Source organism: Mesocricetus auratus, unplaced genomic scaffold, assembly GCF_017639785.1.
Source record: "Mesocricetus auratus isolate SY011 unplaced genomic scaffold, BCM_Maur_2.0 Super-Scaffold_6730, whole genome shotgun sequence".
Lineage (NCBI taxonomy): Eukaryota > Metazoa > Chordata > Mammalia > Rodentia > Cricetidae > Mesocricetus > Mesocricetus auratus.
In genome coordinates this window covers 1,210,943-1,228,869 of record NW_024429184.1, presented here as the reverse complement: position 1 = coordinate 1,228,869, position 17,927 = coordinate 1,210,943, and the positions used below count along the sequence as shown (strand labels likewise).

At 45.7% G+C, this 17,927-nt stretch overlaps 1 protein-coding gene across 1 annotated transcript in view; it reads right to left on the bottom strand.

Annotated features, from left to right (window-relative positions):
• Positions 1-17,867, bottom strand: part of Ptgr1 (prostaglandin reductase 1) — a 45,875-nt gene extending 28,008 nt beyond the window's left edge. Inside the window, exon 1 of the mRNA XM_040737840.1 lies at positions 17,730-17,867. The gene's annotated coding sequence lies outside the window, so the exon portion shown is untranslated. The remainder of the gene's footprint in view (positions 1-17,729) is intronic.
• Positions 17,868-17,927: the final 60 nt, after the last annotated feature.

Genomic DNA, 17,927 nt, shown 5'->3' with positions numbered 1-17,927 from the left:
ATCCCCAGCAGATGTTTGAGTGGCCGACTTTGTTCCCTTCTCCTGTCCCTCTCACTTCCCATCTTTGTGTCTCTAGTACAAGTATGCGGCACCATGAGATCTCCCAAAGCCGTTCAGCAGTGGAACCAACTTATTCCTCGGGTCATTCAACCAACTGTTAGGTCTTTGAGTATAGACATCCTCTCTTCCCCCTGTAGGGAAAAAGGACCAGCCAAAGAAACACACTTTGGCCCTGCAACCAGAAGCAAAGAAATTCACCCTGACCCTGAAACCAGTGCCAAAGAAACACACTTTGTCCCTGGAATCAGACCAAGTGAAAGAAATACACCCTGCCCCTAAAACTAGAGCCAAAAGGCTAAAAAAGACCAGAGGAAGAAACACACTTTGGCCCTAAAACCAGAGCCAAATCTGACCTTAACCCTGTGCAGAAAAAATCAACCAATCCCTGAGCAGAGCTCTAGCCAATGCGAGCTCAGCATTGAAATCTGACCAATCCCTACCCTGAAAGCCCTATATAAACTCTGTGTCTCCTCCGCTTGCGCTGTTCGTGCTACCTGGGTTCTTCCCTCCCAAAAAACCCCTTTGATGAGCTTTAGGTGAAGATCTTTTGTGGCGGAACAGAGGCGACATGACATTGGGCAGAGCAGAGCAAGCAGAGAGAGCAGAGTGAGCAGGGCTGTAACACTTTTGGGGGGGGCACCCTTCCCCTGGCAGAGCGGAGTTGTTACATTCGGCTCTCCACTCGTAAGAGCAGAGCTGAACTGTGGCAACTTTGCCCAAGAAACCCTCTCTTCTGCCTGAGCAAAACTGCTACACTGGGCACTCGGCTCTCCACTCCTAGGAGCAGAGCTGAACTGTAGCAATTTCCCCCCAGGAAACCCTCTCTCCTGCTACACTGGGCAAACATCCCCAGCTGGAAGACCCTGTCCTGCCGGAGCAGAGCGGATGCACTGGGGAAGCCGTTCCATGAGGCAAGGCTATAAGCGGCTACGCTTACTGTCACCTGTGGTAGTCTTTGGCTCCCAAGCTCCAGGATACCTTTCCACCTGAGCTGTGTAACACTCAGTATTCTGTGACTCCTGAGTGCCAGAATACCTGACCCACCTGATCCTACCAAAATGCCTACACCCCCTGCCAGGTTACCAAGGTTCAAAGTGAAAGATCCAGGACCCCGCACGACACGACAATGTGTCCCAGTTCCTTATGGAAGGCAGCATGAAGTAGCTCCAGGGTCAACTGGGAACAGTGAGTTTGATTTTGAGAACCCACATAAGAAAAAAAAAAAGCATTTTAAAGGCCAGGCATAGTGGAGTGGTGTGCGCCTTTATCCCAACACTCAGGAGGCAGAGGCAGGTAGATCTCTCTGAGTTCCAGGCCAGCCTGATCCACATAGTGAGTTCAAGGCCAGTCAAGGCTATATAATAAAATAATTAATTAATTAATTAATTAAAACGCCAAGAACAGTGGTACAGTTTTGTAATTCCAGCAGTGAGGAGGCAAAGCCAGACAGATCCCTGGGGTTCACAGGCCAGCCAGCCTAGCTGACTCACAAGTTCCAGGCCCATGAAGAGACCCTGTGTTAGACAGCAAAATAGACAGTCCCTGAGGAAAGGGATCTGAGTTGGAAGTGTATGCACGCATGAGCACACAGAAAGTACTCAACTTTAAAAGTTGTAAGACATGCAAACAACAGGGAAAAAAAATGACACATTTTGACATCTATGTAGAGTGTAGTTTTCCCCACCAGTCGCTTGGGCCCTGCCGCGCTGTCCTAACCCCCAAATAACACACAGGACACTATATTAATTATAAAGCTGTTGGCTGTTTGCTTGATTTCTTACTGACTAGCTCTGACTTAAGTATTTAACCAATAATTGTTAATATAAGTATTTCTCTTACCGGAGAAAAGGAGTCTGGACCTCTTACTCCTCTGGCGGCCTACATTGTGACCTTCAGTGTCTCTTTTTCCCAGAATCCTCCTTGACTCCTAGTCCCACCTAGCTTGCTTCCCTATTGGCCAACAGTGCTTTATTCAACAACCAATAAGAGAGACAGATTTACAGAATGACATCTCCCCTCACATCTATAATGAATAGGGACATCTAAGATCAACGTTTGTAGGTTTTTGTTTTCTCTCCTTAAACTTCCTTTCCTGCCTCACTGATGACTACCCTCTCCTGTGTCCTCACATTTCTCTCTTCCTGCAAATCCCACCTGTCTTCTGGTGAGAACAACAGTCAAAATGAATTTGAGTTCAGAGACAGATATTGGGGTTCAAACTTCAAGCTATCAGAAAAGCAAAGCATCCAGTCACTAGCTCTCACCTCTAGCTCAGGCTGAAAGGGCTGATCCACACACAGGCTCTTCGCCAAGCCTCAAACTGCTGTCTCTCTTTCCTCAGTGTAACTGCAGAATGAATGCCTCATATTGAATGCTCCTGTCTTTTATACCCCTCTAGTGTTGGGAATAAAGTTGTCAAATATAATTCTCTTTTAGACCGATTCAATCTTGTGTAGATCTGGGTGGCCTCAGATTCACAGAGATTACTCTATCTCCTAATCCTGAGTCCTAGGATTAAAGGTGTGTACCACTACCTCCTAGTTTCTGGCTGCTGGGATTAAAAGTGCGGGCTGGAGAGATGGCTCAAAGGTTAAGAGCTCTTCCAGAGGTTTTGAGTTCAATTCCCAGCAACCATATGGGGTGGCTCACAACCATCTGTAATGAGATTTGGTGCCCTTTTCTGGCATGCAGGAATACATGGAGGCAGAATGTTACACACATAATAAATAAATCTCTAAAAAAAAAGTGTGTATCACTGCTGCCTGGTCTCTATAGCTTGAAGCTGACTTTGCTTTTCTGAATCCTCAGTCAAGCTTTAATAAATCACAAATAATGTATCACTACAGGATCCTACCTAACATCAGTGTTTAGTTTAAGATCCTCCCTTTGAAGGGGCTGTGTAAAACTGAGTCAGCATTAGAACTCCCACCTAATTCCTGACACATGGTTTTCAGTTCACTCATATGATGTCATTTAATATCCTCTTTAATGATCCTCTCTCTAAATATGTGTACAGTCTGTGGTAGGATGGGATGGCACTTTGGCTTATGAATAGGGACAGAATTCAGTCCTTAATAGAGTATTTGCATAAAATGTGGTGGATTTTAGACTGTGGTATATATACAGCACAGCGATCAAAAGACGCTCTGGGCTTGACACCTATAAAGCAACTCTGTAGCTCCTAAAGACACAGTCCTGGGGAAGGAAAGTGAGAAACAGAATGGTGTTGTGGACCGTTCCTTTACACTGTGTGAAGATGTGCTACAAATGCCAACAAGACCACACACACACACACACACACACACACACACACACACACACACCCCACACTGCTTTGACCCCAAGGTTCAAAATCATACACCAACAGTTTAGAAAACCACCACCACCACCTCGGCACACCCAATCTCATCTTAAGGAGAAGACAAGGAAAGATTCTGCATGGTCCAGCCCTACAGACAGGTGGACCCATGCACCTTGTTTCTCTGGGAGCTTTCCCTTGAGGTGTCATCTGATTACAACATGCCTTTCCCATTTGGGGCGCGGACAGTTACAGCTTCCTCTATCCTCTGGCTATATATATATATATATATGTGTGTGTATGTATATATATACATATGTGTGTATATATATGTGTGTGTATATATATGTATATATGTGTGTATATGTATATATATGTGTGTGTGTATATATATGTATATATGTGTGTGTGTGTATATATATATATATATATATATTGCAAAAACAACTAAAGCAGCAAACAGTATGAGTAATGACAGTGCGCCTGACCTAAGAGCATTACGGGAATCCATTCTTGCTCGGCCCAGTGGCAAACTGTGTGGGTTGCTGCCTCGGGCTCTCTACACTCACCTTTCTGTACCACGATCATACCCTACCCTTCTTAGTGTGGCTGGATGCCCAGGTAAATGGCGCTTCTGTCTTTGTACCTGGGGTTGTGCTCCAGTTCTAAACAGTGTGCGGAAGCCTAATAAGGAGGGTAGAGCTTTTAGAAAAATCAGTTTTCCTGATATAATAATAATAATAATAACATGTTCAATGGGCATGAAACTTTTTCTCTTTGTCCTTTCTGCCTGGAGTGCGGAGGAGCTGCCTGCTATTGCAACAGCCTTTTTGTGACTGCAAAGCCACTCACTGTAGACAGCAGGGGACACTGTAGACAAAGGGCCTCTATCTGGGCCACTGAGCATTTGGCCAGCTCTGGGATTCCTACTTTGGCTTCCTTGTTCAATGCGGGTTGAGGGGCATGCTTTTCAAGACACCATGGGTTTGGTTTCTGAACTATGGAGTGCAGGCGTGGCCTGGAAAAGGATGAGGCTAAGCCTGTGCTGTCTTTGTTACCGTTCTACTGGTGTGAGGAGACACCGTGACCAAGTCGGCTTTTAAAAGAAAGCATTACGTCGGGGACTTGCTTACTGTTTCAGAGGGCTAGTCCATGACCGTCATGGTGGGGAACATGGCGGCAGGCAGGCAGGCAGGCAGGCATGGTGCTGGGGCAGTAACTAAGAGCTTCCATCCTGATCTGCAGGTAGCAAGCAGAGAGAGAGACCGGATCTGGCAGGGGCTTCTGAAGCTTCAAAGCCCACTCCCAGAATCAAACCTCGTTCAACAAGGCCACTCCCCCTAATCCTTAACAGTTTTAACAACAGGGGAACCACGCATCCTACGGAGGCCACTGTCATTCAAACCTCCGCATCTGTACACTGTTCCCTGGTGAGCACCTACCCCCATCTTTCCTCCACGGGAGGGGAGGGCTTGACAGCTGATCAAGAAGCCTCCTCTGGGCGGGGTGTTGGTGCCGCATGCCTTTAATCCCAGCACTCGGGAGGCAGAAGCAGGCGGATCTCTGTGAGTTCGAGGCCAGCCTGGTCTACAAAGCGAGTTCCAGGACAGCCTCCAAGACAATACAGAGAAAATACAGAGAAACCCTGTCTCGGAAAAAAAAGGAAGCCTCCTCTGCCCTGGGGACTGAGAGCTCCCAAAGCTTCCCTGGCACACATTCGGAGGCTGCAAGGAAGACACCCACAGACCTACAGTGCCTCCTCGGCTGCTGAAGAACAAGAAACAAGCATAACACGCAATATGTAGTACCAGCAAGTAGCAAGACCCTCAATTATCTTTGTTTTCTTCTTCCTTCCACATAGTGTGTGTGTGTGTGTGTGTGTGTGTGTGTGTGTGTGTGTGTGTGTGGTGTGGTGTGGTATTTTTTTAAAAAAGCAAAAATCTTGAGACTAGTGAAATGGATCAAATGAAATGTCTCAGATGTCATTTGCTGCTAAGCCTGAAAACCTGAGTTTGATCCCCAGGAGCTACAAGGTAGGAGGGAACTAATTCCTTCAACTTGTCCTCTATACATGCATGTGTTGACATGCCTGTACACACCCCACACAGTAAGTAAAAGTGACTTTAAGATTTTCTCAAGGAAAACTATCGACCTTAACACGTTGGAGTATATGTCAGGGGCTTCCAATGATTAAGATGAGGAAAAAACACCCGATGGTTGGGGTATTAAGAGAGTTACTAAAACAAGCAGGTGTGGAAAGTCTTTGCCAAACAAAAAAAATCTCAGAAACAAAGTGCCCATAGCACAAGGCGTCTCAGATGCTCTCGAGAGTTGGAAATGGAACATAGGGATGAGGTGTAGCTGGTAATATAGCTCACTGGCGGAATACTGAACTAGTGTGGGAATGAGAACCTGGGTTTAATTTCCAACCATGGAAAGAAAGGCTTGGCCATGGGCTGTGCCAGGTCAAACAAGATACCTTTGGTAATAACTTTGACCTAGCCAGTCTGAATGACTGTAGTTAATCAAGTCATGATGATTATGCTAAGTCATGATGAATAAATAATCTACAGAGTTAGAATATGGGCCAAAGGATCAGGGAGAAAGATTACCTTGCTTTGCTCTAAGAAAGAGCTTATTTGCTTCAGTCATCTGCTCTTAGGTTTTCAATGAGCTCTGATCTAGTGATCTGAGGGAACAAGTCACTTAAAACAACAAAACTGCATAAATAATAAGAGAGTGCTTCTCATCAAATAACCCATATAATACAACGTACAGAGCACACACAGCAAAAATCATCATTGATGTGGTAGGAATTCCTTGTGAATGTTCTTCTGTGACAAGACATTTAGAAAATTGAGAAGGGTGCCCCCTTTCTTCATCACAACCTCCATATTTCACTAGCCTGGTGAGATGCTGTGCAACCATTATATAATCAGTACAGGGACCAGAGAGATGACTCAGCAGTTAAGAGCGTGCATTGCTCTTCCAGGGGACCAGAGTCTAGTTCCCAGTATCAATGTCAGGCAGCTCCAGGGGATTCCCATACCCTCTTCTGGTCTCCTTGTGCACACATGTACAAAATTAAACCTTTAAAAATCAAATTTTGAGGCTATCATAATTGCAAGAAAACTGTAGTGCATGAAGGACACCTCATCTGGAGAGAGAATTCTCATTGCCCCTTGCAGCAGGTATGAGAGGCAGATGGTATTACATCAGTCGTGAATCTTGCAAAAGAGTACCCTTTAATGTCTGGCATTTCTAGTCCTCTTTGCTGTGTCCTCAGTACCTCAGGAAACCAAGAGGCAAATTAGCATAGACCAGAGACCATGTAGTTAGTCAGTAGCAGGGTTGTGACTGGAGACCTGTCATTTTCTGGTGCTGACACTTTCCCCTGTGCGTTCTACCTCCCAACACAGTGGTGAAGCAGACTCCTCTTGTAGGAAAGAGCAAATTTAAGGAAGGCCACACTCATGCGATGTCTGGAAGTTACTGTGGGCCATGTTATTTCTCCGGTGAGACTATACTGAGTGTTGGAGGAGTGTTTCTCCTGATTTTTCCCTTCCAGCTTCTTTTTCACCAGCATATCCCTAGCCTAGAGCTTCTCTAATTCTGCAGCAGGGATTCTTTCTGTCCCACTTGGGCTGGGCCCCAAAAAGGCAAGGGAATCTGAAACATCTTCAGCAGTAAGGGAGAATGTACCAAGTGAAGGGTGTGGAAAAAAAATGTGGCTGAGAGAAAAGAAGAGGAACGGTGTCCTGTTGGAAGGAGACAGCTACCTTCTAGGAGCCTCCATTGACCAAATATAAGGCAGCTTGAACATCAAGTCAAATAATTATTACCCACGTAACACAGCAATAAGAACATGTTACTCCTGCCGGGCGTTGGTGGTGCACGCCTTTAATCCCAGCACTCGGGAGGCAGAGGCAGGCGGATCTCTGTAAGTTCAAGACCAGCCTGGACTACCAAGGGAGTTCCAGGACAGCCTCCAAAGCCACAGAGAAACCCTGTCTCGAAAAAACCAAAAAAAAAAAAAAAAAAAAAAAAAAGAACGTTACTCCGTAAGTGACATTGCCATAAATCCAGATATAAGGAAATGAACTCCCCCGAAACACAGTGCATCAGCCACTAACAGTAGCTAAGAGGTTGTAATGGGAATAGCACAATTCTGCAAATATAATACTAATAGTTGACTCAGGCAAGAACCATGGAGGCTGGAATGTGGAGGTGAAAACTTGGTGGGAAGCAACGTATTTGTACAGTCCATATTGACATAGCCTTTGTCCCTTTGTCACATATTAAGGGACAAAGGTAACTTTACAGTGGGAAAGTCCTGGCAGAGAAGTGATCCAAGTCCAACAGGTAACATGATACGATCTTGCATTTCCTGATAGTCTATCTTAAGAGGGTACCTGCCCCAAAATTCATCATATCCTGACAGAAATGCATAGCCTGGGTTGGAACTTGAGGCAAAAAAGCAGACAAACTCATGTTCGAACCGTATGAAAACAACTAGTGTGTGTTTTAGTCTTTCGAGGTGTCAAGGTCGTGGGAGACAGACTTAGGGAGCTGTTCTAAAACAAGAGGATAAAAGAAATCCGGACAACAGATGAGCCTCAGTTACCGCGGGTGGGCGCACTGGCATGGCTGCAACAGATAAGACTTGAAATAGCTTGTGGGATCTGAATATGGGCTGTAGACCAGGGGAGCTTGCTGAAACAGGAATGGCCTCAGAGCCAAACTACTGAATAGATTCTGAATGTTCTCAACAGGAAAGAATGAATGTGTAAGATGAGAGGAAGCCAAAGTCCCCTTCTGTCCTCTGAGGGCCAAAAATTAAACTAACAGGGCTTGGAGAGACAGCTCAGCAGTTAAGAGTAGGTGCTGTTCTTGCAGAGGACTCGAGTTGAGGTCCCAGCACACACGTTGTTCATAACCAACTGTACCTCCAGCTCCAGGAAATCTCTTCTGGCTCTGCAGGCTCCTACATGTGTGTGGTACACATAGGTACATGCAGGCACAGACACATACATACCGGCCTTGGAAAAAACAGCAAGAACAGGGAATGGGGAGATAGCTCAGCAATTAAAAGTGCTTGCTGCTCTCCCAGAGAGCTGAGGCTTGGTTCCTAGCGTCGCAGAACCCATGTCAGGTGGCCCACAGCTGCCTATAGTTCCAGCTCCCGGTGACCCAGCACTGTCTTCTGGCCTCCATGGGCACTCAGATACACATCAACATACAAGCACAAAAGCATACAATTATAAAAACAAAAGATTTGCTTCCTAATGCTCTAATTTTCATTTCTCAAAACCGTATGTGGGAGACCTGTTGACATATGCCATAAAGCCATACACATATAGAGTACATGAGTTTACCTATGTACATAAATCACTGGTTTTCTAATATGATATATGTACAGAGATAAGGTCTCTCTACATGGCCCCGACTGCCCTGGAACTCACTGTATAGACCAGACTGGCCTCAAACTCATGGAGATCCACCAGCCTCTGCCTCCTGAGTGCTGGGATTAAAGGCATATAGCACCATGCCTATCATAATATATAACTTTTAAGTATAATAATTTGTATGTTACATATTCTACACTGCATATTTACTGTATATATGATTTATATTACATGGTTTTTATTATTTTAATTTTAAATAGCTTGTTTTACATGTCAATCCCAGTTCCCTCTCCCTCCCCTCCTCCCGCACCCCCCAAGATCCCCCCCAGCCTCCCACCCTATCGCCATTTCCTTCCACATAGGGGATATCTAGACTCTGTCATTTCACTCAGGGTAGGGTTCAGGCACTCCCCTAAGAGTCCAGGCTGAGAGAGCATCCCTCTTTATGTTATAGACACACAATGTCTGTTTGTATGCCAGGGATAAACACTGATCCACTGCCCAGGACCCCATATGTTGCTCAGGCCTCCTCACTAACTCTCACATTTGGGGGTCTGGATCAGTCCCATGCTGGCCTCCCAGCTGTCGGTCTGGGGTCCAAGAGCTCTCCCCTGTTCAGCTGTCTCTGCTGGTTTTGCCAGCCTATTCTTTGCCAATTTGCTCATCTCTCTTCTCTCTCTGTCACTGGGTTCCATGGGTTCAGTTCAGTGTTTAACTGTGGGTTATAACATGGTTTTAAACACTTTAATGAGTACATACAAAATACTGGGTTTCATTACAATATTTTGAGGCGTGCGTATAGCACAGTTTGATCCTATACATTTCCTTCTACCTTTTCCCATCTTCCTTCCACTTTAGATGCCCCTCAATGGCTGAATAAAGAAAAGATTGTGTAACACTTTATACATTAAAAGAAGTTATATAGCTGACATATTACATGTAAAATGAATATATATCAAAACAACTGTAACACTGGTTTTTTCATTAAAAAAGAAAAGAATGAAATCATTCAATTAAAGATCACCATGTTAACTGAAATAAGCCAGATTCAGAAAGACCAGTGTGTTTCTTCTCACACATGGAATTTAGGAGACAAAATATGAAAGGACTCGGGTTACATGTACGTGACAGACATTGGACCTAACCATATCTACCTTCATTGACATTCTGCATGCTCAGGTGAGGTTGATTGTTGTACTTCAGAACTCAGAATAGATAACAATGGAATCTCACTCAGGGGAAACTGGACTTCTGGCACTGCTGTGGCAAGCCCTGAAGCATAGAGGGATGGTTGGAGAGATGATCCACACTTTTTAGGGGTGGGGAGCAGTGCTGAGGATTGAACGCAGGGCCTGGTGTTCATTAGGCAATTGCTTGGCCCCTGAGCTATAGCCCCACCCTGAGCTGATTCACTGCTGAGTGACCAGAGGTGTGTCTTTGAGTGCCGCCCCTCCATCGGCAGCAGCTTGGTAGAAATGGAGAACCAGGGGCTGGAGAGGTGGTTCAGAGGTTAAGAGCGCTGGCTGACTGCTCTTCCAGAGGTCCTGAGTTCAATTCCCAGCAACCACATGGCGGCTCACAACCATCTACAACTCCATCTGGTGCCCTCTTCTGGTATGTAGGCAGAACACTGTATATGTAATAAATAAATCTTATTAAAAAAAAGAAATGGAGAACCATATTCCTGCCAGTTCACACTGAACAAGATCCCTGTCACACACGCGCGCGCGCACACACACACACACACACACTTGGCAGTTTTAGAACTACTGTATTATGGCTTTCTGTGCAGCCAATCTGGTGTTTGGGCCACAATAACAAAACATGAACTGGGGACTATTAAAAAACAAAAGCAAACAAACAAAAATCACTGTAAGGGCTGGAGAGATAGTTCAGTACTGGCTGTGTTTGATTCTCAGAACCTACACGGTGGCTCACAACTGTAACTCCAGTCCCAGGAGATTTGATGCCCTCTGCAGGCAAAACACTCATATACGATAATAATAATAATAATAAACAATAACACTGAGCTCAAGGCCAGACTGATCAACATAACAGTTCCGGGCATGCTGCTTGTGTGTCGTGTGGAAGGGGAAGGAAGTCCTTCGAGCTTCTTTTGTAAGGATACTTAACCCAACCATGAGGGCTCCATCCTCATGCCCTAGACACCTCACAAGCGCCCTGCTGCTTGGGTGTTAGGATTTCAATGTGTTTGAGGATAAGCGGATTCTCCAGTCACAGACGTGGGAGACAAGGAAATGTTGGTGTATTAGTGAAATGGCCTCATGTGCCCCGCGGTGCATTGCTGAGTTCTCTGGAGCAGAATCTTGCTACAAAGTGTCTTCCAGGTTCAATACCTGCGTGGGCTACCTGAGCCCACATCCGGGGATTCTGCTCGCCGCCCAGTGTTGTCTTCCGGGCGGTCTCTGATGGCAGACTTTACCGCACACTCCAGCCTTGGCATCCTCTCACCTTGGCTAGCCACAGGACGACCTCACCAGTCCTGAGCCGCATTCGCCCTTCCGTGTTGGCCCCTCCAAGTTCTGTCTGTAAGGGGTAGATGTGGGATTTCCTGATAGTGAACTACATGTCCTGCTAAAAAAAGCTTTGGTTAGGAAGGCGAATCAGCGATGAATAGTCTAACAGTCTTTGATCTGTCTGGAGGGCTTTAAAGAAGAAATGGCTCTTGCGTGAGACGCCCTGGCAGAGGATAGGCTTCGTGGTGGACTTGCTCCAGCAAGCCTGCACTGCGAGGTTGTTGGTACAGGCTAACTCCCCTCACCTGCCAGGCTTTGGAAGAGAAGCAGCTGTGGGGAGTTGGCCTCCCTGACACAATAAAGCTCATTTGTTACCATCTATGAGGTGTTTTCCTTTCTGTTTCCTTTCTGTCCACTTATTAGCATTAGAGGGTGGGTGAGATGCGTAGTTTGGTTTAGTTCGGATGTAATGAATCTCTGGCGAGATGACTTCAGCATCTATATTTTTCTTCTCCCTTGTCAACAGGGTCATCCTCTGACATAACCCTAATGGTGAACAGAGCAGCTTCTGCCTTTTCAACACCTCCCCATGGGCAGCTAAACATTTTTGGAGCAAATCACACAACTCGACACGCAGCAACACAGGAGGGCACATTCAGGAACGCCAACAGAACTCCTCACTCCAGGCTATCCTGGGTTTGTACTCCCCCCCTCCCCCGCTCAAACTCCCTACTCAGCGACTGATCTATCATGAGCTTCTTGAGTGCATGCAGCTGTTGGGCAGGGTTTTCATCTTTTTTTTTTTTTTTTTTGATTTTTCGAGACAAGGTTTCTTTGGAGGCTGTTGTCCTGGAACTTGCTTTGTAGACCAGGCTGGCCTTGAACTCACAGAGATCCGCCTGCCTCTGCCTCTCGAGTGCTGGGATTAAAGGAGTGCGCCACCAACGCCTGGATGGGTTTTCATCTTTTAATGATCAAGATCACAAACGTCTCTGCATCTGCGTTCATCTTTCTGCTAGTGCTAAGAATGGAATCGGCTCTCCTGAAAGGATTGGATGAATCCTTTCTTCTAACTAACCAGGCTACCCCAGCTATTCCTTCTCTCTTGTAAAACCAATCCTTTTGGGGGTTAACTAGATGTTTTCATTGTGTTTGAAAAACAAAATGCAAAAACTTCCTATGTACACAAGCTCCCCAAATTGAAATTGTCCTGTGCTCTCTCCAAGGCTCCATGAATTCATGTACTCAAGGGTCTTGACATTTTCTTGTAGCCTGGCATTTCAAACTTGACATCCCCTTAACTGAGTTTCTGATTTAAGCCTGAGGTAGATGCTCTCTCTCTTGCTTTCTTGCCAGAAAGAATCCCAGCACTGTTTGCAACAAGCAATGCGCCTAGAAATTTCCCTTACTGCTAGCAGCTATCACGTGTCAGTTCTATTCCGAGATACAAATACGAGTTATTAGATAGGAATTCTAGGGACATTTTTATTAAAGTGACCATTTTCTTCCTATGTGGGAGGCACAGCAGCTAGTTGTGATTATGAAGTCCACTGGCTGTAGGAAAGTAGAAGGACCCTGAGATGTTATTTTCAACAAAATCTAAATCATTCAATTTTACCTATAAAGACTCAAGAGCCAGATGCTGGGGTGAAAACCTGCTACCTCAGAGAGGCAAAGAAGGAACCTGGCTGACTGACCTCCTCTGCTGACATCCCGGGGGTGGGGGGGAAGAGCTTTCTCCTACTCCATCTCAAATAAAACTCCAAGCAAAAAGTTCCTCCTTTTCCTTCCTAAGTGTCTCTCTATGCCCCCTCCTGACTCCCTCTTAATTCTCTATGGCTACTTCCTGTCAACTGGTTACTTGCTCTACCTCTTCACCTATTGAAGGCTGACTTTATTTAATCCTGTATACCATAAGCTGAAAGCTCTTGTATTAAAGGTGTGTCTGTGTGTGTGTGTGCTAGAGCTGGGCCACAGTCACAACTAGGAACAGGTTTATCCAGCAAATAATGCAATCTCGGGGTTCGAAGTATGGTCAGGTATACTGCGACATTGTGACACAAGCAGCATCATGAGATCCTGATATCAGTTCCAAAAGGTCACATCAGACCAACAAACCCTTTGCTTGTTTGAACCGCTGTGAATACTGATGTTTGTTTGCTAAGATATCTTAAACGCATCGCTCCCTCTGGCCTTTCCAAGTCATAGAAACTGAGGACTGATCTCTCTCAAGTCCAGTGAGTTTGCCATTTTTCTCTCTCCACGACCCACTTGTAGTCTGTCCATCATGGGTCTCTTCCAGATACTCCTTAATGATGCATTTGCATTCTTCGGTAACGCTGTACGGGCCAAACCACCATCATTTTCCCAGACAACTTGTTCTGGTCCTTTTGCGTCCGCCTCATTCCCATCGTCTTTTCCCCATCCAGTGGCCAAAAGGAACTTTAGAGATGCAAATCAAGTCTGACAACTCCCTCCCTTAAAGTGCTTTGTGTCACACACACACACACACACATCCCCCCATCTTTCTGCTTCTTTGCCTAGTATTTTAGGATTCGTCATCACTGGGAAGTGTTTTGGAGGCACCCTGCTGATTTCAGTCATCCATCATTCCTCCACTCAGCCTCTTCACTCGTGCTCTGATGGCTTCCTTCAGTGTCATTGGACAAATGAAGTCTTTGAAACCTCTGTCTTGAGCACACTGTTTGTCCTATCTAGAATATTCTCTTTGCCTGATTGGTTTAACTTCATCTTTTGGGTTTTACCTTAAATGTCAATCCTGAGTCCTTCCCACATTTCCCTGTCTCCAAACCATTCTATTTTTTTTTGTAATTGTTGACCTGTTTCATTACTTGTTTGTTCTCTATGTCCCCATCATCCACAAACGCCCGTCTTGTTCACCACCGTCTTCCCAGGGACAACTGGGACCCAGGTGGACTACACACAGTGTGGCTTTGATGTGTGTGAATCTTGCACCAGCGTAGCCAGGAATTCCCATCATGGTCTCTAAACCTGTAGCAGAATAGATCTAAATGGAGGATGTAACCTGAGCAGAAATAAGTCTGGGGCTAGCCATTCTCTCCCAAAGCAGAGGGATGTGGTAGAAAGACAGGGTAGTGGAACTAGGCTGTGGGCCAGTGGAAGACTTGAGGTCAGATCTTTCAGGCAGAAACCTGAATGGCTCTAAGTCTAGGAGGTCCTTCTTCTACCTAGGGAAACTGCTGGAAAAAAATTACACACACACACACACACACACACACACACAGTGGTATCTTTCTTTACTAGACTGGGTGTTCAGGCATCAAGTTACCTGCTTGGCTTTGGACTGCTTCTAACCCTGGGTCTTTTCCATCCTGTCAGTGTTTCCAGGTAAGTATCTTCACCTCCGACAATGAGGTTTTATCATGTGCTGATATTTTAGTGATAATTCCTGGTGGCTCCCACTTAACCCTTTCTTTATTCTGCGTTGTTCAGTCACAAAATGCACTAGAAGGTTCCTGTTGAAGCTTCCTTTTCAGTTTAAGCTGTCCAGCACCTAGCCTTGACTGCATAGCTTCCTTCTCACAGAACTACCTTTCCACTTGTCCCATGAACACTTTTTTTTAAAGATTTATTTATTTGTTATATATACAATATTCTGGCTGCACGCCACAAGAGGGAATCAGACCTCATTATAGATGGTTGTGAGCCACCATGTGGTTGCTGGGACTTGAACTCAGGACCTCTGGAAGAACAGCCAATGCTCTTAATCTATGAGCCACCGCTCCAGCCCCCTCCCTATGGACACTTACCCTGACAGTGGTGACAGCTTATTCTTCACTTTTGTGGACTAGGTAACTTATATTCAATTAGACATGGGATCAGAGCCAAAGACTTCGAGGGAACAAGGTCTCACAGGAAATCTTTTTAAAGAAAAGGTTTTCGCGCGCGTGTGCGTGCGTGTGTGTGTGTGTGTGTGTGTGTGTGTGTGTGTGTGCGCGTGCTCCTGCACGCATGCACGTGTGTGTCCCTGCTTCTGCGTGCACATGTGTACTCCCCATGTCTGTGGAGGTCTCCCTTTTGCCATGTGTGAGTCCTAGGGATCAGAGAGGTTGGTTAGGCAGCAAGCTGCTTTACACACTGAGCCCTTTCACCAGCCCAATAATATTTTCTTGATAAGAATAAACCAGGGACTGGGCAACAAAGGCAGGAGAGCAGAATCCTTTGTTCTTTAGCACTGCGGATTTTATCAAATTCTCTTAAACTTCATGTAATAATCTTTTTTTAAAAAATCATATAATTTGCTATCTGAGAAGCCCTCTTGGCATCTTTTGTGTATTTAGTTAAGGGTTACATCTCTTTTCATGTTTGGGGCTTGTTTTCTTTCAGAAGGATAAAACAGTTCACAGCCAGGACAGAATCTAGGAAGTTGTCACCGAATCTGACTTAATTGAGACTAGGAGATCTTTCTTTGGAAATATTCTTTCTCTTGATAGCCGAGTTCAGCTGCCATAGTTTAAATGGTAAAGTTAGCAACAACGCAACAACCGGATAGAAAATTTACCAGGAGTGGGCATTGGAGTTGCTCTTAAATTTCTCCTTTGAGCCGTTAAACTATCTTGACTTTAGAATAGTAGGTACTCCATTCATGAATTCTGAGGAAGGGTAGGACAAGTATAAACCATTAAACCGTAGATTTTAGGCATAATACTCTTGCAGAAGTGGGTAGCACCCTCTGGTGGACAGTTTTGGAACCAGCATGCTCTCTGGGTGCATTGGAACAAGCTGGGGACACAGAATCCTCTTACAATTATCAATCACTGCGTGGCAATATGTTTCTGTGGCTTTCTGGTGGATATAGACTCAATCGGGTTGGTTGTGTTAACTATTGTTTTTCTGCTTATTCCAAATATGAATGCTTGAGGAGTGGAGGAATCAGAATTACTTTCTTGTTGTGGTGACACCGTGAGTTAAGCAGTACCAAATGGAGAATATGAGGAAAACTGCTGCTGACGCAGGTAGAATTTTCTCCTTAAGTGGATGGGTTTCAAGAACAATAAGGGGAAAAATACATATTAACTTTTTTTTTTCTTTCTGAGGCCAGGCTAGCTTCAATACCTGGATCCTCTATTTCTGCATCTTGAAGGCTAGGATTACAGGCATGCACTCCACATGCAACTCTTAAGAATTTACTTCATAGCCGGGCGGTGGTGGCGCACGCCTTTATTCCCAGCACTCGGGAGGCAGAGGCAGGCGGATCTCTGTGAGTTCGAGGCCGGGCTGGACCGACAGCCTCCGAAACAATATAGAGAAACCCTGTCTCGTAAAAACCAAAAAAAAAAAAAAAAAAAAAAAGAATTTACTTCATAAAAAAGCAGGCATACACCGAGAAGGCCAAAGGGAGATTACATTCATACAAACCTGACTAAATTTTAAAAAATGGAGCTACCAATGAAATTGATGTTGTCCCCATGCTATAAACCACATGTCTCACACCATCAGGCCATCGAGTTATCGGTCTACTTGGCAGTGAGAAACACACTATAAATATGACCAAAATTAAGTTCAAGAGCAATGCCCAAATTGCCAGTTTGACTGGATTTAGAATCACCCTGGAAACAAACCTCTGACACCGTGCACGAGGTGTGTTCTGCTTTCCAGGCAGTGGTGTGTGTTGCCTCAAAGAAGGAGACAACAAACTTGTCATCGTTTTCGTTTGTCTATACGGACTGCAGATACAGTGTGGCTAGTAGCGCTTTGTTATCCAGCCTTTCCGACTGGGCAGGCTGCCTTCCCTAGAACTCTAAGCGTAAATAAACCCTTGTGAAATGTAATGAGGAAAATAAAAGTCCCCAACTAAGAGAGGGGGGTTACGTGATCAGAAGCTCAGACCCACGAGCAGCTGCAACAGCATCGGCAGCTACTCCCTTAGCCCACAATCGCAGGATGGATGTACTCTGGCCATGGAATCCCAGCCCACAGATGTGCCAATTAGTTCTACCTAACCAAATGCAGTCATTGTCTTCCCAAGGCTCTTCTTCACGATAACCTTGTATAGAAACCTGATGTCCTAAGCAATCTCTGTAACCACGGGAACCCCTACTGAGACTTGCAGTCTCAGGACTCCTCTTTTTCCCTTTAAAAGCTTCTCTTTTTGGCTGGTGGGCATCCCATTTCCTCCACCATGGAAAGAGATCCGAGCTGGACAGCTTGATTAAAAGAAACCTTTTGCTTCTACACCACAAGTGTCGACTCCTTGAGTTAGTCTCTGGGGTTCCCCAGAGCTGGCACAACACCTTGAGCTGTTTTTATGGTCAGAATGGGGGTGGGCGGTGTTACCGGCACCCATTGCAGACAGTCCAGTACAGGGAAACGAGGAAGCATTTTCCACCGCCCAGCAAACAACGATTGGCTCCAAAACGTCAATAAGCTGAGCCACAGGGAACGAAAAGGTCATCAAGTTTCAGGGTTCCTGCGAGACAGGCAGCGCCCGGACTTGTCTAAGCTTACCCTCGGCTCGGGGAGAGCCCTGGAGGAAGGAGGGCAGCCTCCAGAGCCCAACTCCCATGGGGCGAAGACCCGAGGTCAAGCAGGCGGCGTGTGGCTACTCCTGCGTCTGCGCGGCCGAGGCTCCGCCCTCCAGGCCGGAAGGGGTCGGCCGGAAGATGCGGCGTCGGCAGCGACGGAGGCGTCCTCCTCACCTAGCAA